At 37.1% G+C, this 7,715-nt stretch overlaps 1 protein-coding gene and 1 long non-coding RNA gene across 4 annotated transcripts in view; one reads left to right on the forward strand and one right to left on the reverse strand.

Annotated features, from left to right (window-relative positions):
* The window catches only part of LOC109299663, an 11,336-nt gene extending 10,979 nt beyond the window's left edge, over nt 1-357 (reverse strand). The window contains exon 1 of the long non-coding RNA XR_002097950.1: nt 230-357. This is a non-coding gene — a long non-coding RNA (uncharacterized LOC109299663). The remainder of the gene's footprint in view (nt 1-229) is intronic.
* MMS22L (MMS22 like, DNA repair protein) overlaps nt 1-7,715 on the forward strand; it is a 206,780-nt gene that overhangs the window by 142,533 nt on the left and 56,532 nt on the right. The gene's annotated exons all lie outside the window — the stretch shown is intronic.

A 7,715-nucleotide genomic window follows, 5' to 3' on the forward strand; every position in this document is an offset into this window, starting at 1 on the left:
GTAAAGTGACAATCATTTTACTGTGTGTTTATTTAAATACAATATAAATTGGTATGCCTCATAGGACAGAAAGCAACACTGTGTGTGCGTGTGTGCGTGTGTGCGTGTGTGCGTGTGTGTGTGCGTGCGTGCGTGCGTGCGTGCGTGCGTGCGCGCGCGCGCGCATACGCGCACGCACACACACCGCTGTTGTATGGAAAACTGTTGCACATAGTTAAATTCTCAATACCAGTTAAGAAATTCATGACTTCCCATATGATGCGGTTGCAACTGTGATTATCTTGATCTAGTTGGTTTAATCAGAAGAGATCTGAAGAGGGTTTTTGTTGGAGTGAATGGTTTCTATCACTGGTCTACCAAAGTCTGAAATGAATAAAAATGTAATACATTTTTATATAGTTTATCAGTTCTCATCAGATCTTTCTTTTGATTAAGGGACTGAAGGAGTGAGACATAGTAAAAGAAGAGACTTAGTTTGATGTGATTTAGAAGAGTTTTTTTAGCATCAGGCATTTAGCTAGCGATGTAGCTGACCTATTGAATTTTGTATGCTGTGCAAGCATTATGTATGTGTTTTAATAAATTGAAATAAATATGAAATCACCCATCCTCCATGATATTTTTGGTTACTCAGCTGTTACTACTTTTCAGTGAAAAACATGTGACAGAACTTTTAAATGTCCAGTCACCATAGAAAAGGGACTGGTTCTAGCAGATGTTATATAAAAAAAGAAATCTAAGGTATTCATAGACACTCAGTAGATATTGACATTGAACATATTCAACCTTTTGAAGCAGGGTGGACTTGATTTAAATCAAATCAATTTAAATCACTAGTCAGGAAGCCTTGATTTAATCATTGTTTTCTACAAAAAGTTCATTCTTGCTGCTTAATATCTTGTATTCATTTAACTTCTTGAAACCTTATATAGGTTTATTTTAAGAAATCTTTAAATAAAAAAATACAATTAAATAAAAAATCTGATTAAATAAAAAAAAAGTTGGTTTTTATCCACCCTGTTTTGAAGGCATAGGGTTCTGTTCATCTTAGCTTGGAAAAATTAACCAAGTTCTTTAAATGAAAGAGAATCAATTTTGGTTCTTATCAACTTACTGTTATTGTATTTTCTCACATGCCACATGCCCCAGCCTCTTTGCAAATAAGACCTACACCTTGGAATGTGGAATGCAGAAAGGGGTTCCCAGAATCATGGAGGATTGTGGGGTATACAAACAGTGTCCTCGAAGTGTGGCATCCCAAAAAAGAGTCTGGTACAGCAGGACAGCAATAAGTATAAGCCCCAGACTTTGGAAGGACAGCAGCAAGACAGTTACTACTTCACCATAACTTATAAATAGTACTTTATAGAAGTTCCCATAAATAATAGTGTTGTTGCCACACGACAAGCCTCATCAAGATCCTAGAGACTATATGTAGCAATTCATTCACCCTCAGCCAGCTCAGTGGCTCTTTAATTAAAAAGAGAGTGCTCTTTGCAGCTGCAGGGAGAGAAGCAGCCACCATCTTGGTATCTATGACTCCTAATGCCAGTTTGCTCTGTTCTGCCTTGTTTCTATTCAGTGAAAAAAAATCAGCTTCCCTAATTAAAATTCACACCCCAATGTTGGTTGATTTTTAACAGAAAAGCTGCATGTGTTATGAGAGTAAATATGGTAATTTTTTAGTGCCGTGGAAGTTTGGAATGGAGAAGAGAAGATAGTCTCCATGCTCAGTAGAATTAGTTAAAAGCAGAAGTTGCCTATAATACCCGAATGATGTCCAATATAAAGTATATCTTTGTTATTTTAGAGATGGGCTGTTTTATCAGTCCTTTTTGGGAATACCTTGATAAGATTGAATGGATTTTCCTATTCATTGTTTAAAGGAGATTTTCGTTTGAGGCCACTTTGCAGAACCTCTGATGCCTAGCCAGTTGGTGTTGCTCTTTTACACCAAAAATACCACTGGAAAGAGGTCTTATACACAAGTGTCTTCTTTCCCATTTTCTTTTTTATATTTGCTATTCTTAGTATGCCTCATAGGACAACTTATAAAATTCAGGTACTCCAGAAAGCTCAGATTCTGTTCCAACCTTGTGATGACAAGGAATAGCTATCAAGGAGGGCTGTCACACCAATGTTATGCTATTTTTGGCTAAAGTAGTATCCTTCTTTATTCTGTGCTCCTTTTCTTGGTACATATAGTGGACTCTTCATCCTTTCTTTGGCTACATAACTGAATACATTTTGAGCAGTCTCTAGCATCCCTTTAAGCCTTTTCATCTTTTAGACCAAAGGATTAAAATATATAGGTAGTAATATATATGGGCAAATCAAATCAAATTAATTTGTATTCCCATAATTTGAGTTTATACAGTTGCCAGCAAGGCATCTATTTTCCCCCCCCCAATTTTTTTTTAGTCTTTACGTGATGGTTTTTAATAAAACTTTGAATCACAAATATCAGAAATAGTACTAGATTTTTATGAGAAAATATTAGTGGAAAAAATAAAAATCAGTTCATTTAAAACCCTGTGAGGCAGAAACAATTTAGAAAATGTTTCTGGATTTTTTTTAATTGATCAGCCCTAGTGCTACTGGTTTGAAATGATCAGTTTTAACAAAAAACCAACCAACCAAACAAGCAAGGTTATAAATAGTTTCATGGGCTATACAACCTAGAGCCTTCCTGTTGGGTATACTGTTCTGTTTTTAAATTTTTCTCACTTCCTTTTGGCTGTTTAAAAGAAGTTACGTGGCACAAAGCACTGAACACTGGTTTGACAAAATTGTGTGTGCATGCGCACACAGGCTGTAGTGCTTGATATTGCTTCCATCCAAACCAACTGGAAAACTCCTAGTGCTTCAATAGTGCAGCCCTAAGTGCTTTGCTGAGGCAGGCAAGAGCACTTGCTACTCTGCAGGACTGAGCACATGGATTCCTCTCTTCCGCCTCTCCCTCCCTTCCTTTTTTTTTTATAGGCATTGTATTTAAAGTAGAAACAAATCGGTCTTGAGAAGGGATTTGAAGGTCAAAATAGCCTTGCATATCAAGTTAAACTGATTAGAATCTTTTATTACTGAACAATATAGATAATCTTCCTAAGTCCTGAGAAATGGTTGTTCTTTACTAAGGTTGGATAAAATCGTGAATGCAAGGTAATAGGGATTGAATTCTGGATAGGGTAGGATTTATAAGCATAAATAATCATCACTACTACTACCACTACTATTTTCATCATCGTTAGTCATAGTGGTAATAATAACACCATATGAACAGCAATAATAACAACAACAACAACAAACATAATTATAATTATTATGATTATTATTTTGGTTAGCAGTTCAAGTTCAACTATAGGCATACCCATGTAGCCTTGAATTTGATCTGCAACTTGAATTGAAACCCCAATTTTCTTCTCTTTACTACTTTTTTAACAAAGTAATGAACTTAGGTTAGCCATCCTGAATTAAGCATATACTTGTTTTTCACCATGTAGATATACCCTTGACTAAGGAACAAAAACCTAATACTGTTCTTTAACTGGATGTTAGTTTGTCTTTTCCATGTGTCTGTATTTTAGGATTGTATATTCCAGTTTTAATTCTATTTTTAGTTTGTCTTTTGGCAAAACAAAGTTGGTAGGGGTTTGTTCTTTCTCAGTGTTTTAATACTTTTAAAACACATGTAGCATGCCATTACAGTTAACTTAGGGTTCACCATTTCTGTCCTTAGCAGAAGAGGAGTTATTACTAACCCCAGTATCTCTGCTGAAACCTTTTCATATATTGGTGCTATATTTAAAATCTTCATATTTTAAAATCTCCAAAGATGTTATTTTCAACTCCAGTATAGGATATTCACAGCAATTTCACAGGTTGCCCCTAACCAGCTGAGATAAACTCCTGAAGATTTTTTTGTCAGCTATGCTCTCTACCCTGAACAGTGTGTGGAAAATATACCTTCTGACTAGCAGGAGCTCAATTATAACCAGCAGAGGAATTTCTTGCTGCTTTATCCACTTCCCAGTTTAAAGGAGTCTTAGTAGGCTTGCCATGAGCAACCACCACCTTGGGATATGTAAACCATATGTTCAAGAAAGGCAGAGTTCAGTTTGTAAAGCATCTACATTTATAAATATAACTACAGTCAGAGTTAGGGTGGCAGAGCCTTTTTTGGCCATGCTAGGTATGCAGTATTGCCAACGCTCATAATTTTTGGCATTGTTCTTAAAGTCTATAGTTCAGGAACGTGAAAAACTTAGCTCTTTCTTTTATTAAAAAAAAAAGTTTAAAACAACTCCTTTAGGGGAAGAACACTGAACTGAACTCTATCTCTATAGCATGAAGTATCCCCTATTCATTACCCTCCCTGGCATCCACCGTGATTGGTTTAGAGATGCCAAAGGAAACATATCCAACCATTCTGTTCAATAGCCATTCATAGATCTATCACGCATGAATTTATATAGTTCCTTTTTTAACTTGTCTAGGTTATCTGCCTCTACCACCTTTTGTGGCAATGAATTCCACAAGTTAACCGTGTTGCATAAAAATACCTTCGCTCGTTAGTTTTAAACCTGTCACCTGTTAATTTTCTGCAGGTGCCCCCTAGTTTTAACATTCTGGATTTGGTGAACAACAGTTCCCTATTCAGTTGGTCCACACTCTTCATGATTTTATAGACCTATCTCATATCTCCCCTCTGTTTCTGCTTTCTAAACTGAAGAGTCCTAACCTTTTTAGCGTCCAGGTATGGCAGCTGCTCTATGCTGTAGATAACTTGGATCATTGCTCACAGCACTCCGAAGTTTTTGCTGTGGTACCTTAGAATTAGGACAGTTTTTTTTAAAGAAGAAAACAGTTCTGCCAACTCCTCAGTCTTCCTCCATCCTATTCACCCCTTTCTAACTTAATTAAGATGCCCTTAAATTTAGAGTATTTTTCAAAGGCATGTCACAGTTTCAGCCTGACTTTGATTTTATGTCACACAGGGGATATGCCAATAAATCTAGTCCTGTAATTAACTGGATTACTTGCAGAAGCAACATACAAGCAACATATATTGAGAACTTTTCATAAAATGTGTTAGGTTACTGTTTCTTAGATTTCTAAGAGGGAGAACATGAACTAAGGGCTCACTACCCCCTATCTCTAGATATAATTATGCATTGATACAAATTATTGACACACCATTTTTTTAATAGTTGACCACTTATGTCAAATTTTAGGTGGCTATTATCTACTTAAGTGATCGAGTGGGAATACAGCTGTAATTGTTACAGCATTTTCAAACTTTGCCAACATTAACCCTGCCATTCTTGCACATGTTATTAAGAGGTTTATATATGCCACTAGAAAGGTCCTTTAAATTTAACCCTGTCTTCAGATTTTAAAGCGTTTCAAGAAAAATATTTTTGTATATGGTGCCCCAAGTACTTGCAGTAGAATAGAAAAGTGGGGCTAGAAGGGACTGCAGGAGTCATCTAGTCTAACCCCTCACTCAAGAAAGGATCACCCTTTTTAAACCATTCCTGACTAGTGTTTGTCTAATCTGCCCTTAAAAACTTGAAAGGATGGAGATTTCACAACCTTTTTAGGTGATCTGTTCCAGTGCTTAACTACCCTCATAGTGAGAGGGTTTTCCTAATTATCCAGCCTAAATTTCCCTTTCTTCAATTTAACACTATTATTCTTTGTTCAGTCCCCTGCAACCAGAAGCAATAGTCTAATTCCCTTGATTTGTAAGCAGTGCTCTTTTTAATACAGCCCAGGGTGCTTTTGGCTTTTTTTTTTTTACAACAGGAGCACACTGTTGACTCGTATTCAGCTTGTGGTCCACTGTATCCACCAAATCCTTTTCTACAGTATTACAGTCTAGCCAGTCATTCCCCAGCCTGTATCTGTGCATGTTGATTGTTCCCTCCTAGGTGCAGGGCTCTGCATGTGTTCTTGCTGAATTTCATTCAGTTAATTTCAGACCACTTCTCCAGTTTATCAAGGTAATTCTGAATCCAAATCCCAGGTACCCACATTGATGTCATCTGCAAATTTGCTAAGCATTTACTCAATCTATTCTTCAAATCATTAATGCAGATACTGAACAGTAATGAATCCAGGACCGACCCTGGGGAATTCCAGTTGATGCCTCCTTCCAGTTAGACAAAGTCATTAATGATTATGCTTTGAGCACAATGTTCCAATCATCTATATATCCACCTTGTAGCTATCTAAACTGTTTCCTTAGTTTACTCATGAGAATTTAATGGGAGACGGTATCAAAAGCTTTGCTAAAGTTGAAATGTATCACAGCCACTGATCTCTCCCCATCCATAGAGCCCATCAATTTGTCCTAGAAAGAAGTCAGATTAATTAGGTATGACTTGTTCTTGATGAATCCAAGTTGGCTACTCCTGATAACTTTGTTCTCCTTTAGGTGTTTTGAAACAGTTTTTTGATTATATGTTCCATAATTTTTTCAAGTATTGAGATCAAAGTGACCAGCCTGTAATTCCCGAATACTCTTCCCTTTTTCAAAGATGGGCACTATATGTTGGGGGAGGGGGCAGGGAACTAAAAATATCTTGGTTGTGGGGCAAGGGCAGAGGGAGGAAAATCACAGCCCCGGGGCTGGGGCATGTGTGGCTTGGCTTTCCCAGCCTTGGGGCTGCACTCCAAACATGTACAGACATTTATCAGATTGAACTAACTCATTCTTGATCTAAATTAGCTCACCTTCTGAGGCCAGCCATTTTTTACCTTATTTAACCTCCATGAATATGTGTACAGATCAGTACATAACCCCAGTAAGGCCAATCTAAATGTAATGTCTGTACATCTGTACATACTCTCTCACTGTTTTTCAGCACTTCTGTGATTTTTAGGGTCTCCTAAATTTTTGCAACATGTTTGCAACCCAGAGTGTTGCAATGGTTGGGGCCTGTACTTCAGAACATTATACCTCCTGCCTGCCTCCCAGATCTGTTTTTGCATCCGCAGGATACTGGAACTTAGAAAAAATCGTGCTCTCAAATAGTGTCAGAATCTGCTGGGTATCAATATCTCAACAGCCCACAAACAGACAGGAAACTCATGTTCCCCTTTTTTAAATCCAAACAACTCAATTGCCATGATTCAAGTCCTTTTAAAAATGCACAAAAGTCCAAATTTTAAAGCATATCAGTCTATCTCTTACATTATTATGCCAACATTTTCCAGAGGGTTTGGTGGAGATATATCGCAACAAACAGTGTCATTTATGGTAATGTGCAACAGACTTGTATGTAAAAATACTTGTGCAGAAATAAGCGAGTTCTAGAATCACTTAATAAAACCCGTACTGCTATTGTTGGTTTTCAAACACTTCTTCCTGCACGCACATTATTCTGTTATAGTTTTTACAGTAAACATTTGAACATGTAGTTTATTTTGGATCACTGAAGCAGATTAAGCTGAAAGAACACTATTGAAACATGCTGTAATAAATACTAAGCCGATGGAGGTATGTTAATGCCTGATAATATTTTATCATTATTTTTTCAGTCCTGTTTGTACAGTCTGTGGTATTGCACTATGGTAGTGATGATATTGTTGCAATTCAGGCAATGCTGACGCTTTCATAATAAGCCCCTTTTTTTAAGTGTTTCTGCAGTTTTGGGGCTTTGGTTTCTGCTGTTCCGTATCCTCCTGAAATCTACCCCCCCCCCCCCCCCCCC

This window comes from Gavialis gangeticus, unplaced genomic scaffold (genome assembly GCF_001723915.1).
Source record: "Gavialis gangeticus isolate Ggan-Ray unplaced genomic scaffold, GavGan_comp1, whole genome shotgun sequence".
Classification (NCBI taxonomy): domain Eukaryota; kingdom Metazoa; phylum Chordata; order Crocodylia; family Gavialidae; genus Gavialis; species Gavialis gangeticus.